Genomic DNA, 24,062 nt, shown 5'->3' on the forward strand with positions numbered 1-24,062 from the left:
CTTGGAAACCTGAAACTCTGACCATTGGACTGGCTGACAAACTTGATCTGAAACTGCTCAGGCAAGTTTGTATTTCCACAGACTGGTTAGATTTTGGATGTATGTTTCTTTCCTTGTTATCTACATGGCCTTGAGTAAATTACTCTTCTAATCTAACTGTGTGAGTTGAGACCTGAAGGAAGACAGCTTGTTCCATACACACACTTTCCCTGCCTGAAGAGTTAAAAACTTCTGAAACTACTTGCAGCCAGAAGCTGCTGAAGGTGTGTGTATGTTACTTTGTTCTGTGGCTTGCCAGAAATGGGGGAGCATTTGGGAAAAATCTGGAGCAAATAAAGGGCAGTTTGAACTACCAGTTGACTGTTTTGCCTCTGTGCCGTGCCCTGGGTCATCACCATAGATTGGTTCATTGAAAGAAAAAAAAGAGGCTGGATGTTAAACATCTTAGAAATTAAATTTGTGTACCTTGCCACATATCAGTGGCAATGTTAAAGTGGAGTCCTTCTATTGTCTTTGATCTTGCTTCTAACTGATTCTTGATTTAATGGTGAGGATGTTAATTGATTGTTTCATTGATTGTCACAAAAATGTTCATCTGCTATTCTGCAGATATTTTTAAATGTTCATTTTTCTTCTCAGGCTCAGAAAATTTAATTACAAACATCTACACTTTAGACTACTTAAAACTTATTGATTTGAAAGCATAAAGCTATTGTCTGTGGAGATTCCCAGTCATCCAGATCACAGCTGTCTCAAAAGTGGTTTTACACAAGGCAGCCGGACTACTTTTTTCCTTAAGGAAGAAGAATAAAACTGCTGCAACACTCTGGATCTATTATATACTGCATAACCAACTATATCATACATTACTTGAAACCCTAATCAACTAAGGCAATAAAGTGATTCCATAAATAAACAAATAAGCAAGGTATTAATCATTTAGACCTGCTGCTAATATGGCAAGCAAGTTAAATTAAATCTTGTTCCCTGCATCTCACTATTACTTAAAAAAGAAAACCCTGTGTCTGCTTTTCTTCCTCCTGTTACTTTCATCAAAGGATGATCACTTGATTATACCATACTGTAAGATCATACTGCAATGGGAGTGGGGAAGGAAAGGAAAGGTTTTCTGGCTATTATAGGATAGAATAGAATAGAATAGAATAGAATAGAATAGAATAGAATAGAATAGAATAGAATAGAATAGAATAGAATAGAATAGAATAGAATAGTGTAAAGCAACTTTCTCTACCTCATGACTTTAATAAATGAGATGAATTCTCAACTGGAGTACTGCTCGCAATGTTTTTTTCACTCCTGCTATTAACCAGCTTTTCCTGCCAAATAAACCCTTGTAAGGAGGGCTTACAACAGATTATAGGCTTTGTGATCTTAATAACTTCCTGTGTAGGTTAGATGCTCATTTGTTCAAAATACCAAGCATTTTTAGAGTTTGTGACACTGCGTTCCTCCCCCCTCCCCCCCAAAAAATCTCCTAAAGTCAAATGATGTAATTGGGAAGAAGAGGAAATAATAATTCCTTATGCCCCAAGTTCTCACTTATTTCTAATAAAATAGATATTGAAGCAGAGTCCACTCAGAGATCATTTTTCTCTTCATATTTAACTCCAGTAAGCTGGAAAATAATGGAGGGCCCTTGAAGTACATCTAGATTTTATCAAGCTTCCAAAGGGGGATATTTTTATTTTCTGCAAGCAGCTAAAGAAAAATCCCTTTGATTTGGAGTAGGAGGTTGGAGAGAGGAAATATCTCCATTAAGTTGTCTTACTTTTCCCCTGTTATACCTTGTTCCTTTTCATTTTTTAATTTGTAAGTCACTCAGCATCACTATGAAGTTGGACAGCTGCAGCATCAAAGCTGATGTAATAAAACAAGAGAGGAAAAGAAGGAGAAGGAGAAGAAAAGCAGCATGTTATAAATTATTATCATCCCAGAAGAAGTGGTGCTAATTTGATGAACGTTAGGATATTGAATTTAGTAGCTGGAACAGTAAAGTGTGCAATAGGCCAGAACACACAGTTGTAGTTGATTAGTTAGAGAATGCTGACTCATGCACGATACAATCTATGCTATGATTGGTTGCCGTAAATACAAAGGGTGAGTTTCCCTTTTCTCACTCCTTTTTTCTCTGTGTTCTGTATACCATTTAATTTGCCGCATGATATTCCTGTGTTCCTGACTATCTTGTGTTTTTCTTGCTGGATGATAACAAAGACTGCTGTAAGTTTAAATGTTTTATATATATATATTTGTTTTCTGAGGTTTTCGCGGGTGTTTGTATGTAGGTCTTTGGTTGTTCAGGTTTTCTCCCGCGTAAAATTGGAAGTGTCTTGGCAATGTTGCTGCTCGAAGCACGAAGCTGAAAACACCAGCCTGAAGATGACGAATGGGACTTCGTCGAAACGTCGCCAAGACACTTCCAATTTTACACGGGAGAAAACCCGAACAACCAAAGACCCACATATACATATATATATATATATATATATATATATATATATATATATATATATATATATGCACATACATACACACACACACACACACACACACACACACAAGTTTGTGTTAGTGTCTCCAACTTCATTCCTCAAAGATGAATTTTCTTGAAAATCAAATGGTGATTCCTAAGTATTATTCACTCTTTCTCCCAAATGCTATATTAACAAAATTTCACCAGGAAGCAGAAGAAGCAGAAAACAAAAGTTAGATGATATATATTGAAGATATGTAACAGTAAGGATTATTTGCTCAATGCCCAACAAAATTGAAAATATGAACTGCAATTGATTCAAGCAGAATCAACACAAATAGAGAATCAAGAATCAAGACCAAAAGTCATGCCTAGAATACTGCATCAGTTTTGGGTACCACAGTTTGGGAAGAGCATTGTCACATTGGAACATGTCCAGGGGAGAGCAATGAAGATAACAAGGGACATGAAAAGAAAAACTTACAAGAAATGGTTGGCAGTATTGAGCCCAGAGAAAAGACTGCAGAAAAACATGATCGCTATCTTCAAATATCTGAATGGCTGTCATGCAGAAAATGGAAAAGAATTATTTAGAGTTTTCCAGAAGACTTGACAAGGAACAATGGATTTAAATTACAAAGGAAGACATTTCAGTTAGTCAGAGAATAATTTAGAGTTATTCAACAATACAACTGATTTCCTTGGAAGTCTTGGATCTCTTTTGCTGAGGTATATAAGCAGGGGCTGGATCATGATCTGTTCTATATGCTGTAATAATGGATCTCTGCACTAGGCAGAACATTAGACTAAATAATCCTTGAAGTTATTTCCAACCTTCACTTTCTATGAGTCTGTGAAGATTAAAAATGCTGACCATTTTCCCCCCAACTGAATACACTGAGGTATTTAAAGTTCCAGTTATAGTATTGTGAAATTACAGTCCTCCAACTAATTGGAGGCATTGTAAAATTCTACTGGCTGAAAATGATTATAGTGCCAATAGGATGCTACTTACTCTTTTCTCCTTGCATTCAGTAGAAAGGAATACATTTAGGCCATGTGATCCAATAACCTTGCAGAACATAAAGTGCCTAAAACCAGTTGTTGAAAACAATGGCTGGTTTGTAGTCATAGAAAACTGTTAGTGTGGAAATTACAAAAAGAATCCTGGCATTTTATATTGCAATATTCTAGATGATGCAAGGACACTTAATGCCTAATATTGTGGGAAACTTCCTTCCCTGGATACGGTATTTTTGCAATGTGAATCCTTTGCACAAAACAGGTTTTCTTCTCTCTGTTTTACTGAATAGTTTGCTGAGCACTCATGGCCTTTAAATAGTAGCATATTGAAAGGTGAAACTTGATTAGTCAGTTAGAGCACATACTGTTCATATCACAACTCAACAAGCACCAGCTGTGAAAAAGTACCACACCAACTGAGATCCATATGTTGTAAAATTCCATAAATAATGATCATTTTTATAGCTTGCTTTCAAAACCTGTGTGTGTGTTAATCTGCAGACAGAAGGGAACTATGGGTACATCTCATTCAAGTGTACCAGTTGATGACCAAGGCAAATCTAAACAAAACACAACAAAACAGTGTAAATGAGTGAAAATAAAATGGTTAGCCTGACGTCCAGATGGTTGGGTTTTGCAAAAAAAAGTACCATCACTTAAAGTGAAAGCAAAACAGCACTTGGCTTCTATGAATTTAATTATGTGAAGAAAATTTTCAACACGTTCATCATCTGACGAAAGATAAGCAGAAGCTATAAAACATCCATCTCTTACACAAGTATCAAAGATGCAGGAACAATGGGAAAATGGGTATCACGGTACTCTATGTTTCAACCACAGCTCAGCAGGAGTTCACACGTGCTGAGAACAACAAAAACACTTTTATCTAAATCTAATAAATGTTTTGTGAAAAAAAATCATGTATCTTGTAGGGATGAAATCCTAAAGGATTATTGCCAATGCACAGGTTGTATGAACTTGGATGAATCAATGGACTGAAGTGACATTCCAACCAAGAAATCTCCTCCCTTCATTCTCCAAAATCTATTTTTAAAATACTACTCTAAATCATAGAACATCTCATGGAAGCGTATTTTCATAAGGTCATTCTTCAAGATGTCTAAAATCTACTAGTGTTTTGGTGGTGGTACTGAATGATGACTTTGTTGCACCAGTTCATCAGGTAAGAGTGAGCAATAGTGAGCAATAGAAGTATTTGGCAAACTCACTGAGCACCAAGGACCCCTCATTTCAACTCTGAGCTACAATTATTACTGAGCAACATGCCCAGGGCAGGAAGAAGTTTCCAAGGGATGGCTTCAGGCTTCTAGTGTGACAACACACTATGTAACAAGCATATTAAAAGCATGCCCTTGTTTTCATCTTTAAGAAACTGAAAAGTATACAGGTAATCCTTGCATCACAACAGTTCATTTAGTGACCGTTCAAAGTTATAATGGCACTGAAAAAAGTGACTTACGACCATTTTTCACAGTTACAACCTTTGCAGTATCCCCATGCTCATGTGATCAAAATTCAGATGCTTGGCAATTGGTTCATATTTATGACCGTTGCTGCATCTCAAGGTCATGTGATCAGCTTTTGTGACCTCCTGACAAGCAAAGTCAATGAGAAAGGCAGAGTCACTTAACAACTGGGACACTAACTTGTCAACTGCAGTAATTCACTTAACAACTGAAGCAAGAAAGGTGGTAAAACAGGGCAAAATGCACTTAACACAGTGGTGGGATTCAGCCAGTTCGCACCAGTTCAGCAGAACTGGCATCCATACAGAGAACAGGTCATTCACATACTTGAATCCCACCACTGACTTAACACAAATCTCACTTAACAACATAAATCTTGGGCTCAATTGTTGTCGTAAGTTGAGGACTACAGTAGTGTTTTTAATGGCTTTTAAAAAAAATTCTACGCATGATACACAAAACCATAAATAATGGTTTATAAGCCATCATAGTGAAGTTTACCCTACCTGCTTACTTAAAAGCAACATGGCTTGGTGCAAATAAATCCATTTACTTAAAAATGACTATCTGTATATGAGGGGGAGAAGTGACACGTAACTGCGGAGGAAAACACCACCTTTCTTATATGAGTATGCAACATTGCAAATAAGTAGAAAATGATGGAGTTTGTGTCATATCACAAAACACAGTTCATTATTTTGCCATCCTAGTGGTTCAGATACGTGTCCATCCACAACTGTACCCCATAGACTACTGAATACTTTACTTCCAAATACTCTGATATGTGAGAATCTGGAGTCTTAATGCTAGCAATGAGATCACTTGTTCTGCTTTCCAGAATGCTTTTAAGGTGCCTAGGGTAGACAGATCTTGTCTCAGCAATCATTTTGCCTCTGTCTGGTTATTAGTTAAAGTTACAAAGATGTCAAACAACTGGATATATTGCTTCAGCTTATGGCAATGCAGAAATATAACAAGCCACCAAGCCTCAAGCAACAAAAATGAACTTTCTTTCAACTTAAATCATAAATTTTAAGAAATATTCAATTATATGATATTCATGAACTCAGGAATCTTTGCTAGATAAATCATGTCTTTCATTATGTCTTCCTGACAATTTACTCTAATCAGGGGTTTCAAACTTGCAACATCATGTGATGTGTTGCAACGTATCACAACTTTTTTGCCATTGCCAACAATGGGGTGGGCGCGGTTTTGCTATGATGCATCCAGTCCTTGGGCCGGCAGTTTGACACCCCTGCTCTAGCTGGCTGTGGAATTCTGGGAGTTGAAGTCCACATGCCTTAAAATTGTCAAGTTTGGGAAACACTGATCTAGATAATATATTGAGTTACCTTCATCCCTATATACACACATATATGTATATACTTACATACAAGCTCTGCTTTCCAGAGGCAGGTTGAAAAACCTCTATGGAGAACAGAATACCTCCAATCTGGAGGAAAGTTCTTTAATGTAAACTTCCAAACTGGAGGAACATTCACTGTCTGAAAATGAGATGATGAACTTCAGGGAAGCATGTTTATTCTTCCATTGCAAAACCACAGTTTAATATTCTTGAAAGTATTTATTTTCTATATGAACCTTTCTTATAACTTATTTTTTGTGCAAATACAGCCCTAATGGTACCAGAAGACAGAGAGACAAGGAATGGTGATTAGACTGCAATGTGCCAAGCTAAGCTTAAAGGATTTTAACTACAGTAACTTGATTTGTTGTTTTGTTCCATGTTTACATTTATATTTATTCCATAAAAGTTACTTTAGCAAGAGTTAGAATTTTGTTTTTCCTTCTTGAACCTCCTACCTAACCTACTAAAGGCAGCTTTCCCTAAACTGGTACTAGCTACATATTTCTGACTATAATACCATAAATCCAGCTCACACATTATTCTTCTACACTAGTGTTTCTCAACCTTGGCAACTTTAAGATGTGTGTACTTCAACTTCTCGAATTCCCCAGCTAGCATGCTGGTTGGGAATTCTGGGAGCTGAAGTCCACACACCTTAAAGTTGTCAAGATTGAAAAACAGGAAATAATTATTTTACATTTGCTGGAAATTATGAGAGCTTAAATCTGAAAACTCAAAAAGGCATCAGTCAAAAATTTGCTAATTTGCCCAAACTGTTTGCTCCCACATTCTCCATTTGGATAGCCTATCTTAATAAATCAATAATCCCCCCAGTCTTATGCCATCAAATGAGAATAACAGAATAACACAGGATAATTTTTTAAAATTCTATCAGAGATCATTGAGTATCCTTTGAACGTGTTGATGTTGTATGAGGTGACAATTTCCCAATAAAGCGTAGGCCCTAGTAATTTTTTTTTTGTGAAGGATCAATTGCTTTAGCATGAAAACATCAGTGCAATACACTAACAGCGCATTCTGACCTGACACTAGCAGCCTTCTATACAGTATGTGGTTAGCATCATTTTCTTTTCCCAATCATTACAGACAATTTCAAAAGCTAAAAGAAACAAATGGCCAGTCAGCTGTTCATCCTGAACAGATTGCCGTAGTGTACAGAATATCACTTACAAAATATTGAGCCAACAGTGATGTAATTCTAAGTAGCCAAACACTCCGTACAAACATGATGAAACACAAACATCTATTCCCTGCAAGTCAGAGATTTACTCCATTCACCCTAGCTATCAGGCCCATTTTTCATTTCTTCCAAGGGAAAATAAATGGTTGGGAAAGAATTATTCCAAGGCACTGGAGATCAAATCCATTATTTCTAATGGCAAGCTGGTGTAAGCTGGTTCTATCTGAACATGGGAATATATGGGCCTTTCCTCGTTTGAACTAACTCAAGACAAAAACATGCTCAAGCAACATCTTTTTTCACCTGTGTCTTCATGGCATTGTCTTCATTTTATTTCTAGCACATGAATGAGAAAAACTATATTGTATTGGATGTTAAAGTAATATTTTCCTCTTTATTCTGATACCACCTAAGGTAGGATGTATAAAACATGCAAGATTCTGTCACCTATTATCTTGCAGTGAAATCATATGACTGCAATAATAGGCAACAGATACAGGAGTGGTACAAGCAATGGGGACTGCATTGCTGGTATAGTTTTCTTCCAATTCAAGGATGAGTAAAGACTACTTCAGCTCAGCAGTGCTGAAAGGTTTTTACTCTTTCCAACCTTCCCACCTTCAGTTGGAACCTGTCTACATATTGCTTAATATGTGCAAAGATGAAGAAATAGCATTTCCAAACCTTCTATATTCAACTGCAAGAGCTGACTGTCTTTTTTAAAAAGAGAAAGTGTCCTTCAAGTTGATTTTTGAAACTTTCTAATTTAGCCTACAGCCATTGGATTTACTAGTGGGCTCCCATCCAAGTACTAACCAGACTATGCAGAGTTTTTTTATTTTTTTTGAGATTAGCTAAGGACTTTTAGATATTGTCACTTGATGGAGTAACTATTAATTAAACCAACTGTACCCAACTTGGTGTAATATCTAACTGTGCTGGGCATTGGTTAACCCCCCCCCCCAAATATAATCAATAATTCAAGAAGACCATACCAGTTTTATCTTCTCATACAATTTTTTTCTCTCTGAGTGTTTACACAGAGCAGTGTCATAGGGAGCCCAATTTCAAGCTTTGCTAGGTGAAATTCAGTGGAGGAGTCCTCCACCCAAACCCAATGATTCTGAGTTTGACTCTTCATTTTAAAAAAAAATTCTCTACAGCCAAAGAATGTGTGGCTGAGAAGAAGAGAGAATGAAGCTCAGTGTCAGTTAGAGTTTATATTAGGTCTACCACTTTTCACTGTCTTGCCAAATTCCTCAACATTTATGTATGGTTAAATTAAAGCTCCATGCATCTTCTGTTCAAAATTTCAGTTTGAATGCAAATCATTAGCCTCTCCAAAGTCAGAATATATGAAATTGGAGAATCAAATAAATTCATATAGAATCTGAAAATTAAATCAAAGCATTAAACAGACTTATTTTTCCAAATGACCTTAATTAGCTGAATCAGATTAATGACCCAAACTGATTCAATGATTCAAACTAGATTGGTTCAAATTAACAGATTCCTGGGTTAAATTCAAGTCTATTATACTGTAGTATATTCTTTCTCATATATCTCAAATGGAAGGCTAATTATTCAGGGAGGAGGTGAATCGGAAGGAACAGTATGGTTAAAATCCTGAACAAAAAGACTTCACAGTGCAATGTTGTTTTTCAGATTCCATCTGAAATTCAATGATTATTTAGTGATGCACAATATGTGTTTGTTAGAGTTGAATGGTCATTTTTGTTACAATTAGATAGACAGCTCAGAATTCAGCAAAACCTCCATACATCCATTGATATTTATGAACAGAATACATAACACAACAAAGTGTTAGAGAACATCTTCATTTAATTCTCACATATAACTCTGACGTAGGAGCTGCAATGAAATGTCTCACATTCTACATTTGGCAGCTGTAGAAAATGGCTTTATGAATGTCAAATATCTTTAAATTTGATTGAAAATATTACTTTATGGGATATTCTTTTTTCATTTAGAAACTTTAAATAACTCTTGTATTTAAAGACAACAGGGCTGTATTGTAATAGAGACCCTCTTACAAATTCCAAAGTAAAAGATAAATGTGCATTATAGATAACAAATGTATAATTTAAAATGTGAGAGTCTAAAGATTCAGACTTCTTAGCTATCTTTTGATTGCTTTGGATCCGGCAAGTTTCAAATAATGAATCTTATAAAAAAATAATTGCCCCTATATATTCTGCATCAAATACTATGAAGTTTTGGCTGCATGCTACAAATGATCAAGTATTAAAATACCAAGTACCAAATGTTGTCAAATATTATATCCAATGATGCTGTGGATATGTTCATGAGTAACCAAAAGAAGTGTGTATTTTTAGAAGGCTGATGATAAAATAAAATGTTGTTGTAGGTGTATTAGAACATGCTCCCAAATTCTCTGTAATGTGTTGAATCATAGTTAGCTTCATAGACGGTGATACAGAAAGCTATAGTGTTATATCTGAATGTCAGTCAAATAATAAACTATCACATCAACCACATAAAGCTGCCAGATACACTTTGAAATCATAGCAGTGAATTTTTCTGACCAACATTTACAGTGAATAATGAGAAAGAACTTCATTCCAGCTCAAAATTTGCTTGTTTCAGCAAATTTTCATTGCAGTTTCAGACTTTTTGTTTAAATAAGATCCATTTTCTGTTGTTTCAATGCTATCATTCTCTAAACCATTGTTTTTAGTAGTTAGCCTCTACAATACCCTCATGGTTATTAAGCATATTTTGCTGAGAAAATAAGAATAACATTTATTAAAATTTGAATCTTGCATTTGCATAATTTCATCCCAGGTGCCATAGGCAAAAAAACTAGATAGGTTGCTATCACAGCAAACTGTACATCTAAATGGTTGATTACCATTCATATGTAATGTTGAATAATCAAATTATAGATAAAGAAGAAAGAAGATGGACCTGAAAAGGTACAACTAATAAAACTAACTGTGGTGATAGCATTGAAATGGCATGGTTTTTCAACTTTTTTTTTGCTGCATCAATTATGCCAGCAATGAAAGGAATATATAAAATTGCAGTGCATTCACAAGGTCTTAGTAACCAAATATCAAATCCAATACTGTGTGGCATTTCATACTATAAAACTATATACTCAAAGTCCATGATGGGAAAATAATATTCAGAAAGCTTAAAATACACACTAAATTATTTACAAATGTGGATGAAGATTGTAATGAGATTCCCAAAAATTCAGTTCTGCCCTTTCTCAAAATTCATTAATACTGGCAATGATATCAAAATATCATCACCTTCTTCTGAGTTGTGTTTAGAATCACTTCAGACAAGGGATAAGAACATTGTAGCTTATTTGTAACTCACAGTTCCCACAAATGGGGCAGATTTGTAATACTGAAATGGTTTTTTCCCCTATCTGAATTTTTTAAAAGAAAAAAAAAGAGCATTTTAAGCCAGAGCACTCTTATAAATCCCCAAATCAAGCTAATTTGCCCTATTAGAGAATTATAGGGCAAAATATATTTCTTAAGTTTATAAAGGGTTAAGTCATTCATAGCATCCCTTAAAGACTCCAAAGACCAATTTCTATTCTAAACACTGGAAAAAAGAAAAGGGGGAAAGGAGTCATTATATTCCTGAAAGACTTACACTAATTTTTATCCTTAAACCCTCTCAAATTAATATAAAATTTGCCCATTCTGATGATGTGATAAAGTCAATGTTCAATTCTAACATCACTTGACAGTTTTCACACACATATTTTTTTCTGCCAACAGTGATATTCTATGGTGTTTTTAGGGGACTATTTCACTGCTTCAATCTTATGTGGTACATATGCACACAATGCCCCTTCAATGAAAGCTATTCCACAAGTACTTTGATTAGAAGAAATCTCATATGTGGTGGTGAACGTCTTTGTCCTTCTCTTGATCCAGTTAAAAGAGCTTGGCCGGTTTTGATGAAGAATGTTTGAAGACTTCCCAACTGGCTGACTCTCCACAATATGGACAGATGCCATATAATCCCACAGTCTTCAGTGGAAGGTAGAAAAACTACCAGGTGTTTAGCAGGTGTAGAAGATTCAATTTGTTCCTGCTGCTTGTGAACAGCTCAACAGCATGGAGTCCTCCAGGTTGGTGTTTCTCTATAATCTTGACCCACCTGGAGATCCATGGTGTCGAATCATGAACATGGCACACCAGCGTTGTCTCCATGGGAAGATGAAACTTCTGAGCACCGCTTCATTCCCAGGAAATGAACTTTGAGCAACTACAGCATGACTCCCAATCTTTTTAAATCCAACCTGGCTTTCATACAAAGGCCATGATCTTAAAGACATTTGCATGAAGGAAGACCCATGGAACTAAATGGAAATTACTACAGACTAACTGTAAATATAACTAGGGGGGAAAAATCCAACCAAACAAGGCTTTCACAGTGCAGGATTCAGCATGGAAGTGTACACCAGCTATTTAAGCATAAATCATTAATACTTGTGGAATAAAAAGCAAAAATGTTCCAGCTGAGCCGGTGGTTAAAAAAAAGCAATTTAACGGCATATACTATATTTGGTATATGTTTTAGCTTTTAATTTCCTTTTACATGTTTCTTTCTGCTGACTGAGCTCATATTTACGCAAATTTTTAATAGGTGGACTTTGAATTTGGACCTCTTACATTTCTTTCATCCAGCTAGTTACAATATTTCAGTTTTTATGTTTTTTTTTCTTTTTCTTTTTGTAATAGGGATTCTCCTACTCCCATGCTGAGCCTGTATGACATGACTATTCCCAACATTGTAATCTTGTAGAAAAAGAGACGCACATTACTTCAAAAAACAGGAACAACAGCAGAGTTGGCAACAACTCCACTGACAAATGCAATTTTCGACTGTGGGATCCTTTGAATTCATTTTTAAAAAGGAGTATAATAAAAATCAAACAACCTCTGCTTATCCTAATCCTTGGGAAGGACTCAATGGGTGGATAAAATGCCAAATTCAGTCTAAACATCTGGCCAACGATGAAACTAACCATAATGATACAGGTAATAATTAATGATTGTGATTGGAGTTTCCATTGCTAAGTGATGTGATGGTAACAAACATGTGATTGTTTAATGGTGTAGGATTCCTTTAACAACAGCAACCTGAAGTATTCTAGCACTTCCAGTTGGTGTCATTAAAGGAATCCCACACCATTAAACATCATTTAATTACCATTTGTGCCTTTGCCAGCTTTCCCACTGACTTTGCTTTTCAGAAGCCAGGCGTGAATGTTGCAAATGGAGATCACATAATTGCAGGACACAGCAATGTCATAATTATGCCCAGATTGTAGTCATATGATTGTGGGGATCCTGAGACAGTCAGAACCTTGAGGATTAAAGTCTTTAGTGCCACTTGTCCAGCACTGTTATAAATTTAAGTGGTCACTTAATAAGTGGCCATTACATGAGGACATAATTTGTTAAATTTGTATGTTACCTGACTCCCAGTGACTTCCAGTTAATGGCCAACAATGTAATACCTGTCTGCCACTCTGTCCCCACATCAGTACAATTCAAAGCACTTCTTTGGAATGGAATATGAACACAGCACAGTTCTTCTAATCACCACGCTATACTGAAATCTGTTTTCTAATTTCCTTAAAAAAATTCCTCCCCAAAAAAGAGGCATTTCTTTTTGTACCTCATATTCCAAATTTTTGGGAGTTCTTAGAATTTGTTTCTGAACTTACTTTATTTTACTTACTTTACATCAACAAGTGGTGTATATAGTTAGTTTCTGTAGGAATGATGCAAGAGCAGTGGGAAAAATTCCCAAACGAGATTTCCTTTTGAGATTCAACTAAAGCATTGGCAGTTATAGACAGCAGAGAGACTAAGGAAATGCAGGAATCCCTCATCTTATGCAAGAGATTTGACTAGAATGTTCTTCTTTTTAGGGGAAAAAAATCAAAAGCAATTTATCTTAACATCAAATCAAAGGAGAAGATTGGTGGGGGGAACATTGAAGTCATTTTGTGGATCATTCATATGATTAAATAACCTGTGATACTAGTATAGCAAGAATTAAAATGTACCACACATTTTTTATTCACTGTGTGGAAGATTTTCTGGAAACAAAAAAATAAAATAAAATGAAGTAATGTGGTATATAACCTGTGCTTAAGACTGCTCAGTTGAAATAGTACAATAAAATAGAATATCAGCTGATGTTTCTGGTCTGAGAAGCTGGATGAAACATATTCTGGAAGGACACTCACCTTGGAGAAATATATTTACCAAATGGAACTATTGTGTTAGCCTTCTGGTTACAGTACAAAATATCTTATCTGAAGCAAATAGCCTCAAGAAGAGAATTGCATTCAATTAACTAGAAATAAGCCCCAAAACAAAGGCTCACCAGAACTGCCTCTCTTGGGGGGAAACATTCCTCCTTGCTTCCCCCTTGCTGGAGGATTAAACAATAGCAATTTGCTTCTTAATCCACACATTAAATGAATGTCACTGCACTTTAGAGGACGACCAATGATGCCTAACAGAAAATTCTAAAAATATTTTCTTTCCTAAGGGAAACTCTAGTGGATATTTTTAGATATTTTCTTCCTCTGTGCTGCATCACTGTGGACATTTGCTCAAAGACAGCTAGTCAGCTTAGAGTCTGGGAGGCTGTACAATTCATCTGAAATGGTAAAAAAAAATTATGGTGGTATCATCACCATTACTTGCAGTCAAGATGAGGACTTGGACCATAAAGAAGGCAGCCCAGATGTAGATCAATCCAGAGAGGATGCTGGATCTGTTCTCTTCATGCTATATAGATGAGTTATCATTCCAGCAACATAAGAAAAAATGGGGTTCAGTGACCCAGCAACTAGCTTTACCAAGAGAGAGTGAATAATTTTTATAGATTTCCCAATTGATTCAAAGTAACTTCAGGTGAAATTAAACTGGGCAGCAGTCTTGGCATAACCTTACATTTTCTCAACTCCATTTTCTACAGAGACAAATGTAATTGTTGACAATCATCTCAGCAAGGTCTGACTGATCTTGGAAGCTAAGCAGGGCTTGACCTGGTTAGAATTAGATTGAGGGACCATCAAGCAATTCTTGCTGTCTAGGAAGTTGAAAAAAATATCTCTGAAGTCAGAAGTGGCAAACTACTTCCCTACTGTTGTCAAGAAATCCACATGAATGTGTCTTCAAATGCTGAGCTCAACTCAAGGACATACTTAGCTTTTAAACTGTCTATTAAAAATAGTGGCTAGCACTTCCATCTATTGCTGTGATCTAGTATATTGCTTTTTTTTCCATGTATACTACCTTCAGAGTGGCTCATAAAGAGTAGTGTAAATACCAGAAACACAATTTATAAATTTATTGTAGAAGATAAATGCAGTTCAATGCAGTTGCTCCTTTTGTCCTTTTGTTCCAAATGCCATTCAAGTCTGGAACAAAACAGGCTATGTTCTCTCCTAATGTTGTGCCTCTAAGGTGGATGACAAACAGTGCCTGATCCTTGACTCTTTCATGACTTGGTCTTATCATTAATCAAGGTGATGAGGTACATCTTTTTTTTCCCATCAATGGCTGGCAATGATGTCACTAGAGGCAATGAAGTTAACATATTTGTCCTCCCTTAAAGGAGAATGTTTTTAACTCAGGGTTGAAATGAGGGCTCCTCGTTGCTCTCTGACTTGGTTGTTTTCTTATAGATGTTCCATTACCCAAACTAGGTAACATCATCATGCTGTGCATCATAGTATGTGCCGTGCAGCACTAATGATATTACCTAGTTTGGGTAATGAAATGTCTGCAAGGAAGCAAGCAAACTCAGAGAGCTCCAAAGACCTCTCATATTTGGCATTTTTTTTTCATTTTTTCAGAAGCTCTGTGCAGAAGACCCATTAATACAAAGTGATTGTGTAGAGCATCCATTGATACATACAAAGTGCACTGATAGACATTCCAGTAGCAAATGCAAATGGAATCTCAAAAATCAATACTAATACAGATTTATTAGTCAGCCTCATTATGTTTTGACATTTCCTAGTGGTCTTTTAAAACTTATTTATTAGTAAGATTAGCTCTAATTAAAGTGCCATCATTCATTATTTGGGTGTTAATTTTTCATTTTTGAAAACTTTTTGTTTGATCAAGGAAGTCAGACTCATTTTTGTGTCAGGAAAGAGATGTTGTCTCTGGAGAAGTAGTTTTTTACTGCTTCTGGAGGCACGCTGTTCCACTGATTAATTGTTCTCACTGTCAGGAAGTTTCTCCTTAGTTCTAGGTTGCTTCTCTCCTTGATTAGTTTCCACCCGTTGCTTCTTGTCCTGCCTTCAGGTGCTTTGGAAAATAGCTTGATTCCCTCTTCTTTATGGCAGCCCCTGAGATATTGGAATACTGCTATCATGTCCCCCCTCGTCTTTCTCTTCGTTAAACTAGACATACCCAATTCTAGCAACCGTTTCTTATATGCTTTAGCCTCCAGTCCCCTAATCATCTTTGTTGCTCTTCTCTGTACTCTTTCTAGAGTCTCAACATCTTTTTTACATCGTGGTGACCAAAACTGGATGCAGTATTCCAAGTGTGGCCTTACCAAGGCATTGAAGAGTGGTATTAATACTTCACATGATCTAGTTCTTGAAGCGTACAGTAGTTCTCCCTAATCTGGTATTCTACAGATATTATGGGTTTTTACTTCTATTAAGACCAAGCAACATGGTCAACAAGTGGAGGTAACAGAGTTATAATCCAAAATATTTGGAAGGCACCAGACTGGAAAAGCTGTTCTACCATTAGGTAGAAAGAGAAGAGAATATTTTATTCCTTAAAAGCCAAATTAGAAAGACTTCTTATTGACTTTCCAAATTTGGATCAAATCCCTGAGATACCAATCAAGATAGCTTCCTACCTGTCTTTTTTTTTTTTTTAGTGAACCAAGATGAAGTTGAATCATCATTCAACATAGGCAGTAGGACAGCATTCAATATGATATCTGAAAGCAGCAAAGTACGGTATCCTGGCTTACTCAAGTTTGTCCTTCAACCATGTGCTGTCATTTCCCACACCTACTGTTTGCAATCTGATTCAGTTACCTAACAGTAAAGCCAATTTAGAACAATTTAGACAAAGATTCAGGCCACTAATTTAAAAGCACCATGTGGGTCAAGCCAACCTACATCATAAAAGAATGCTACATGCCATCTAGTTATTTCTCATCTTAGAGAAAGCCACTAAATTTAGACTTGCAGGAAGATAAACACATCTTCAAGTTAAATACAGTCACCAACCAGATGTTGTCCTCAATTTAAAGATGCACATCAAGCAAGAAAATCCTGGATTTGGAAAAGGTTTTATTTTTTTAAGGAGATTTAAGAACTGCCACATTAAAACTGATAAACTATCTGCCTCGCTTGACATTCAGTGAGATGAACAAACTGATCAGGAAGAGAAAATCGATCCTCTGCCATTAGCACCAATCTCTGCCTTAAGAGATATTTACTTCCAAGTCATTGTCCTAATATGATAGAGCTATTTTGAAAAGTGTCCAATGAACAGCTGTTTAATGAACAGTGACAAGAGTGGCCAAAATGGACTCGTGGGAGAAATGAAGAATAAATAATAAAGCACTGTCTAATCCATCACCTCAATTGCTCCTAAAGTGAGTGGCTTTGAAAATTTTCCATCAGGCAATGGTCACCTCTGAATAAATGTATGAGATCACAGCAAAACAGAATTATAGGCTTTATTCCATTTCCAAAACTCACACAGTATTTGCAAGAAACTATTAACTTTCTGCAGAAGCATGTTTGGAGGGAGAGTTATTCCCATAAGAGAGCAATTGGATCTCTTGTTGTAAGAATCAAATTTAGCTCCTTTCTGTCCTTTTATTTCTTTTTGAATTCCTGATCTCCTTCTCTCAAGGAGCTGTAATGAATGGGATTTCAAATATACTGACAACAATTCCCAAGAAAATACCATTCTCACAAAAGAAATATAATTTATGTTGTATTTAGGGTCTGTCACTTAGACATTATCACAATAACAGCATATTAATCAGCATACATCAGCATAGGTATCATGCACAAAATCTCCTGCTTAACTATGGCAGAGCAAAGGAAAGAAAATCACCAGCCTAAAGAAAAAACACTGCTTCCATTTTAGCTGGAATAGAAGAGATATACTTTATGATCTCTCATTCTATTTCTGTTAAATTCCAAGAGTTTAGATGGACTTGCCCCTCTTACTGTGCTGAAAACAACAACACTTCAATTTTTTAATTGTTTAAATTGTATGCCACTCAGAGTCATTTTCAATGGGGCACCTTTACAAGTCTAATAAATTAAATGTTTATTGTCTGAGACAGATATTAGTTCAAACATAACTGTGGGACTGCATTTTTTAACTGTATCAACAATTCAGCATTCATTGGTATCTCAAATAAATAAATGCTCAGAGGATCCAATTTTAAGAACACATATTTTAATTGACATTTTAGAATAAAACATTCCCTTTTACAGAAAAAGTAGATTTTTTTCATTTTTGTTTATTCTACAGAATGTTAAATCTTTTGCTACAAAACCTATAAAATTCTGAACAATACTAGATAAATTATACCCAAACTAGCTCATTATCAAATTCCAATCTCTCTATGGCCCCTAGTTTTAGTTCTTCTTGTGTGACATCCAAATTATTTCCACTAAAGAAATGAGATGGAGTTTTAATATCACTAGAGTACAATAACAAAAATATTACACAGGATTCAGGAACATGTATGAATGTAACTAAATATAAGAGCATGGGAACTTAATCACACTAGTGTTTTGCCACTATTTTACCTTCCAAATTTTTAAGCAATTCTTCTTATATTGAATACGAATACTTAAAATGCAAAAAAAGCATAGAACAGTATTGTTCATTATGACCAATAAACACAGAGATGTACTCTTGACAGCATTTTTAATTATTTCGCACATGTTTTCTAATAATAACTACTGGGCACCTTTTTATCAAATTCCTTATCACCAAGATAAGATTGGGAAAAGAGAAAAGGATAACAAAATGTGGTTTAGACTTAGACCAAGTTTAACATGGAATTAATTCACACTGAATTTGATATCACTTACCTACATATAGAATCATATTCTTAATCTGCCTGAAGGAATTATGAGAATAATATGTTATTACATATTAGTAGAAATCTACATTTAAAATAGAAGATGTTAAATATATTTGCTTTAATATCTAAGCCCAAGACTTTACAATAGCACAAAAACAAAACACACAATCTTAATCATGACTAGATATAGGTTGCTGCAATCAGAGGAAACATTTTGGTATCTTCTATTGGACCTTTCCTGCCAATCACATGGCTCTAATATAATCTTCAAATTCAGAAGATAACCTGAACTACATCTTCATATACTTTATCTCCATGTAAACAGAAGTTATAAAATATGGCTGATATCCTCTTTTTTTGAAAAACACTGTTTCACAGAGAAATGCCACTACAGCATATGTCTTATTATATTATATAATGTCTTAGCTGGGTCCAATTTTCTGCTGAAAACATGCCATCTATAATCCTAACCTGTAGACCTCCCGCCCAGCTTAGACCTCTAGACTGTATATTTATTGGAGACCAACTGTGATTTAAATCTAATTTGACTGCCTTTGCTTGTGCCTGTCAAACAACAAACATACTTAAACATGTTTAACTAAATTAATTCAATTGCCTGCTGGCGAGTTCTCATGGAGTCACAAGCAAGCAGGCTGATATCAGATCAAACAACGGAAAGGTGAAAATTATCCCTTTCACCCAAAGGAGAGTAGTATCTAGTTTATTACACTATATGGACTAGAGGAAGAGGTACAAAAATTTGAGCCAATTTCATTATAAACAAGACTTATTGTTCCTACATAACAGTTGCTGGATTCTTCATAATTTTTCTATAATAATTTTGCTTACTGCAGCTTTTGTGGCCTTGTATGTGCATTGTGGCTTTTTCTTGCATAGTCACTCATAAGAAGTCAGATATCTGACTGGCTTTGTATAATATAATAAGCCAACAATTTACATTTATATGTAGTATAATATTTATAACTTCAGTTATACTCATTTGCCTTGTGAATTGCAAGAAACAGATAAATTCCTCTCTTGTGGCTTGATAATATTATTACTAATATTACAAATGATATATATAAGCTTTTAACCTCAGAAGAGTCACAACAGTTAGGGGAAAAAAATCAGTGGCCAGATAATAATTAAAAGCTGCCAAGAGTACAGATTATTTTAGTTAGATATCAGCAAATTATATGGGAAAAGCACCTTTTTCACAGAAAAAAATACTTTCTAGGTTAATTTCAGAACTAAATAACAATTTTGTGAAGTTATCAATTTTCTGTGCAACTAGGGTATCTACATGATTCTTACGTATGTAATGTCCTTTTGTTTTCTTTTAGGAAATGTATATATTTGATATAGATCTACATAGCTAAAAGGTATGGATATGCTTTGAATGAGAGCAATCAATTATCTGGAAAATGTTTACTTGAATGGCCCATTCTACATCATGTTCAAAATATGGAAGCTGATGTAGAGTGAAAGAATAAACATTGAAAAATTGGACTATCATGAGCATCAAAGAGAGAAAACTGCATTTTGGCAGTTGAACGATGTGAAATCATATTTAACATATCTATCTGGACATCTGTTTTTCCTACACTATGCCATCTGTATATTTATAAATATGTTGTCAGGAGTATAGTGCTCACATTTCAAATGCAGACTTTTTCACCCCTCAACTATATATCTACAATTATATTTGTTGCCACTTGCTATAGAAACCTCTGAATTTTTCAATCTTTAACCCTTAAGAATTATTTTTGTCCACTGCTTTTAGAGGTTCTAAGTTTTAGAGCTCAGTTTGAGTTTCTGATAAACGTCGATGGCATAGCTATGACAGTCAAAGCCTTTTAAAAGCATTACTGCACAGTGAGATGTCATTGCAACAGTTGTGCTCATTCTTTCCTTCGGTCATAGTTTGAGATGATTCCTAAAAGATACAAAAGTTTCTTTTGTTACAACAGACAATAAGAGACAAAATGTGTGCTACCATAAAGAAGGCAGCAGGTGGCACAGTTCATATTGAAAGAAGTGGGAAGTGTAATCTAGTTGGCTGTCTTCTCACTTCATAAATTCAAAAGATATTGTTCAAAGCACAGCTGGTTGAGATGCTCAGCAACACTGAGCCTAAGGGTAAGAGTTATTTCTGAAGATGGTAATATCATTACCAGCCTCCAAATCAATGAAGAGATACAGGCTCTCCCACCTTCAAAAGAACCAAACACCCACACTGAGGGAACAGGCAAGAGTTTTGCTATCATAAGCTGCCTATATACAGGTGGATTCTTATCATATAACTTCAATCTTCCTTATAATGCACATAATCAGATTCAATTTCCTTGGATTAACTGCAAAGAGGGAAGTCTGACATTTAGTCAATGCATTCTTTTTTCTTTAACGTGGTTGGACAATCCTATGCTGTCCTATGCTAGTAACAAATTGACAGAAGAAAATGAAAGAAAGAAGGGGTTATTTGCAGACACTGGTATGAAACTTCCATCCAGGAACATCTTAGATTATTTGGATACTTCCAGATGGGGTATTTTGGAACTGTCAAATATGCTGACTGAAACATGGCAGAGCTGCTGGCTAAGTGAGTCCTGTGTTAGTCTTATTGATTGCTGCCAGCACAAGTAGACTAGTCGGAGACCATGCTGGCATGTACATCCTATCCACAAAATAGCCATATTTGGCAGCTTTCTCTTTCTGTAATGTTAATAAACACAAACATTGCATATTTATTTGTGTATCTCTCTCTTGCTCTTTTTTTTGAAAAAATAGTACATCTTCTCACCCCTGCACTGAAATACCATTGACCACTCCATCCCAAATGGCTATAAGCCTTGGTGATAGAAGATGAGTCATGATCAATGATACTTTCATTTACTTATTTTCTACACAGATTTAAAGAATGCCTGACAGATGTATTCTTTAAATGCCTCATAACTGAGTCTCGCTTTATACAATAAAAAGCCAGAACAATAAAATAATTAAACAGAGGATTTGTATCCAGAAAAATCATATAGAACAGAACAAAAAAACAGAACAGAACAGAATAGAATAATAATTTTACTGTCACTTTGAATGTATATTAATTGGCATACATTAAAATGAAATTTCATTGCATTCAGCTCTCAAAGGTTCACCACCTCGAATATACAATACATAAATTTGACAAACATAAATAAATAAATAAATAAATACAGAATTATGCATATACCCAAATATATTATATGACACAGAGAAACAACAGTCTTGGTTGGGTTACGTATACATATACATGGCAAGAAAAATGAATCTTGCGAGTTTACCAGACAGATGGCATACGGAACAAAGGTATTACAGAATCAGATAGTCCTGCTAGAAATACTTCAGAACTTCATTCCAGAGGGGAGCAACAGAAACAGACCATAAAGTGGGTATGTGGGGTCTCTAACATTACAGGGGCTCATCAGCCACCTTGTCTGAAGATCTGGGAAATCAATCAAGTTTCCAGTGCTTTCCAGGGCATTATCAGGGTGAGAGACACACAGATCCCCAGGGAGAAGATATGATTCCAGAGGGCAAGCATTGTGACAAAGTAAAGAATAGTTTAAGGATAGGATGACTGTAGGGCAGCTGAAAATACTAATCTCTATGCAGTAGTCTTAATCAGTTATTTTTTATAAACCACACAAGCCAAATTCATAATGTGCAAATATTTTACATATCAAGTATAATCTTTCCAGTGTACCCTCTAGATATGGATATTCCTATTTATCTTTGTGATTTACATTCCTAAGGACACCCACTCATCCACAACTCTAGGCAGTTTACAAGAATTAAAAACACACAAAAACCAATATATTAAAATACCTAACTAAAGATGGTTATGCTTGAGGAAGAAAAGCTCTTAATTATAAATATAAATATCTATGACAGCAGATGTATGCCCCATCTGAACCTAGGGCCTGGGGAAAGAACCAAGAGTTCTTTTTCTCTCATTTTTTCATAATAATTTTATGAATGTTTACAGTACAAAGATAAAAACTAATATAAACTAAGTTACAAAGATAACAATCTAATAGAAACTATGGGGGGAAAGGCAAGTTTCCAAGAGTCTCTTGACGGACTGCAGAGTTGGGACCATCTGGACTGAAGAATGACTGCAGCTGCCATAACAGAGAACAATGAGTCCACGGTCCCAAATGTTGGCACTGCTTATTAGACAGGAACCTAACCAAGCCAACTTGATATCTGCAGATATCAGATTTGAGGCTTGGGCTGTAGAACCAGATATTATTAGAGCTGGTAGCCTTCATCAATTAAATAACCAGAGAAGACACAAAATAGAGCACTCCATTTTGAGCAAATCACTTAGTCTTAAGAAGCCCTTCCTTGAAACTTAGTAGTGTCATCTGAAACCATTTTATGTTTTTGTATTTAGAAGTTGGCTCTTCAGGGAATCAAGGATGAACAATCTATGGTTATAGTACAGTGGTTCTCAACCTGTGGGTCAGGACCCCATTTGGGGTCAAATGACCATTTCATGGGGGTCGCCAAACAACGCAGTCCGCCATTTTTCCCCCTTTTCCTTAGCTGTGCTACTCCCTTTTATTCTATTGGCTCTCTTGAATAGAGTCTAATTCTATTGGCTTTCAAAAGCCAATAGGAATTGTCCAGGCTGTCTCTGCCCTGCTGAGCCCGCCAAAAGTCCCATTCTGCAAACGGTGCTGCACCAGTTGAGTAGTCCTTGACTTACGACCGGTTGAGTAGTCCTCGACTTACGACCGGTTGGGGGGTCGCGGCATTAAAAAGGTTGAGAACCACTGTTATAGTAGAACCCCAACTCACAACAATCCTAGCCAGTAATGGCATCTGTAATATCTGGGGGAGGGGGGAAGACAAGGAACCCTATCCTTCTTTTACATGCAGTCTGAAATAATGACAGAATAACACAGTTATAAGGGACCTCTGAGGTCTTCTAGTCCAACTCCCTGCTCAAGAGGAGATCCTATTTCAGAAAAGTGGCTGTCCAGTCTCTTCTTAAAAGCCTCTGCACCCACAACTTCTGGAGGTAAGTTGTTCCACTGGTTAATTTTTCTCATTCTTAGGAAATTTCTCCTTAGTTCTACGTTGCTTCTCTCCTTGATTAGTTTCCATCTATTGTTTTTTGTCCTGCCTTCTGGTGCTTTGGAAAATAGTTTGAGGTCCTCTTCTTTGTGACAGCCCCTCAAATATTGGAACAGTGCTATCACGTCACTCCCAGTCCTTCTTTTCACTAGGCTAGACAACCCAATTCCTGCAACTGTGCTTCATATGTTTTAGCCTCTAGCTCCCTAATCATATTTGTTGCTCTTTTCTGTACTC

The 24,062-nt window shown here is 35.9% G+C and overlaps 1 protein-coding gene across 4 annotated transcripts in view; it reads right to left on the reverse strand.

The window, feature by feature from the left end:
* Positions 1-24,062, reverse strand: part of CHRM2 (cholinergic receptor muscarinic 2) — a 176,254-nt gene that overhangs the window by 82,187 nt on the left and 70,005 nt on the right. Inside the window, exon 1 of one of the 4 annotated variants that reach the window (XM_039357411.1) lies at positions 6,398-6,471. The exons of the other annotated variants lie outside the window; for them this stretch is intronic. The gene's annotated coding sequence lies outside the window, so the exon portion shown is untranslated. Of the gene's footprint in view, positions 1-6,397; positions 6,472-24,062 lie in introns of those variants that run through there. 4 annotated transcript variants of the gene reach the window in all.

This window comes from Crotalus tigris, unplaced genomic scaffold (genome assembly GCF_016545835.1).
Source record: "Crotalus tigris isolate CLP2741 ecotype Arizona unplaced genomic scaffold, ASM1654583v1 scf7180000018919.839542, whole genome shotgun sequence".
NCBI classification, from domain to species: domain Eukaryota; kingdom Metazoa; phylum Chordata; class Lepidosauria; order Squamata; family Viperidae; genus Crotalus; species Crotalus tigris.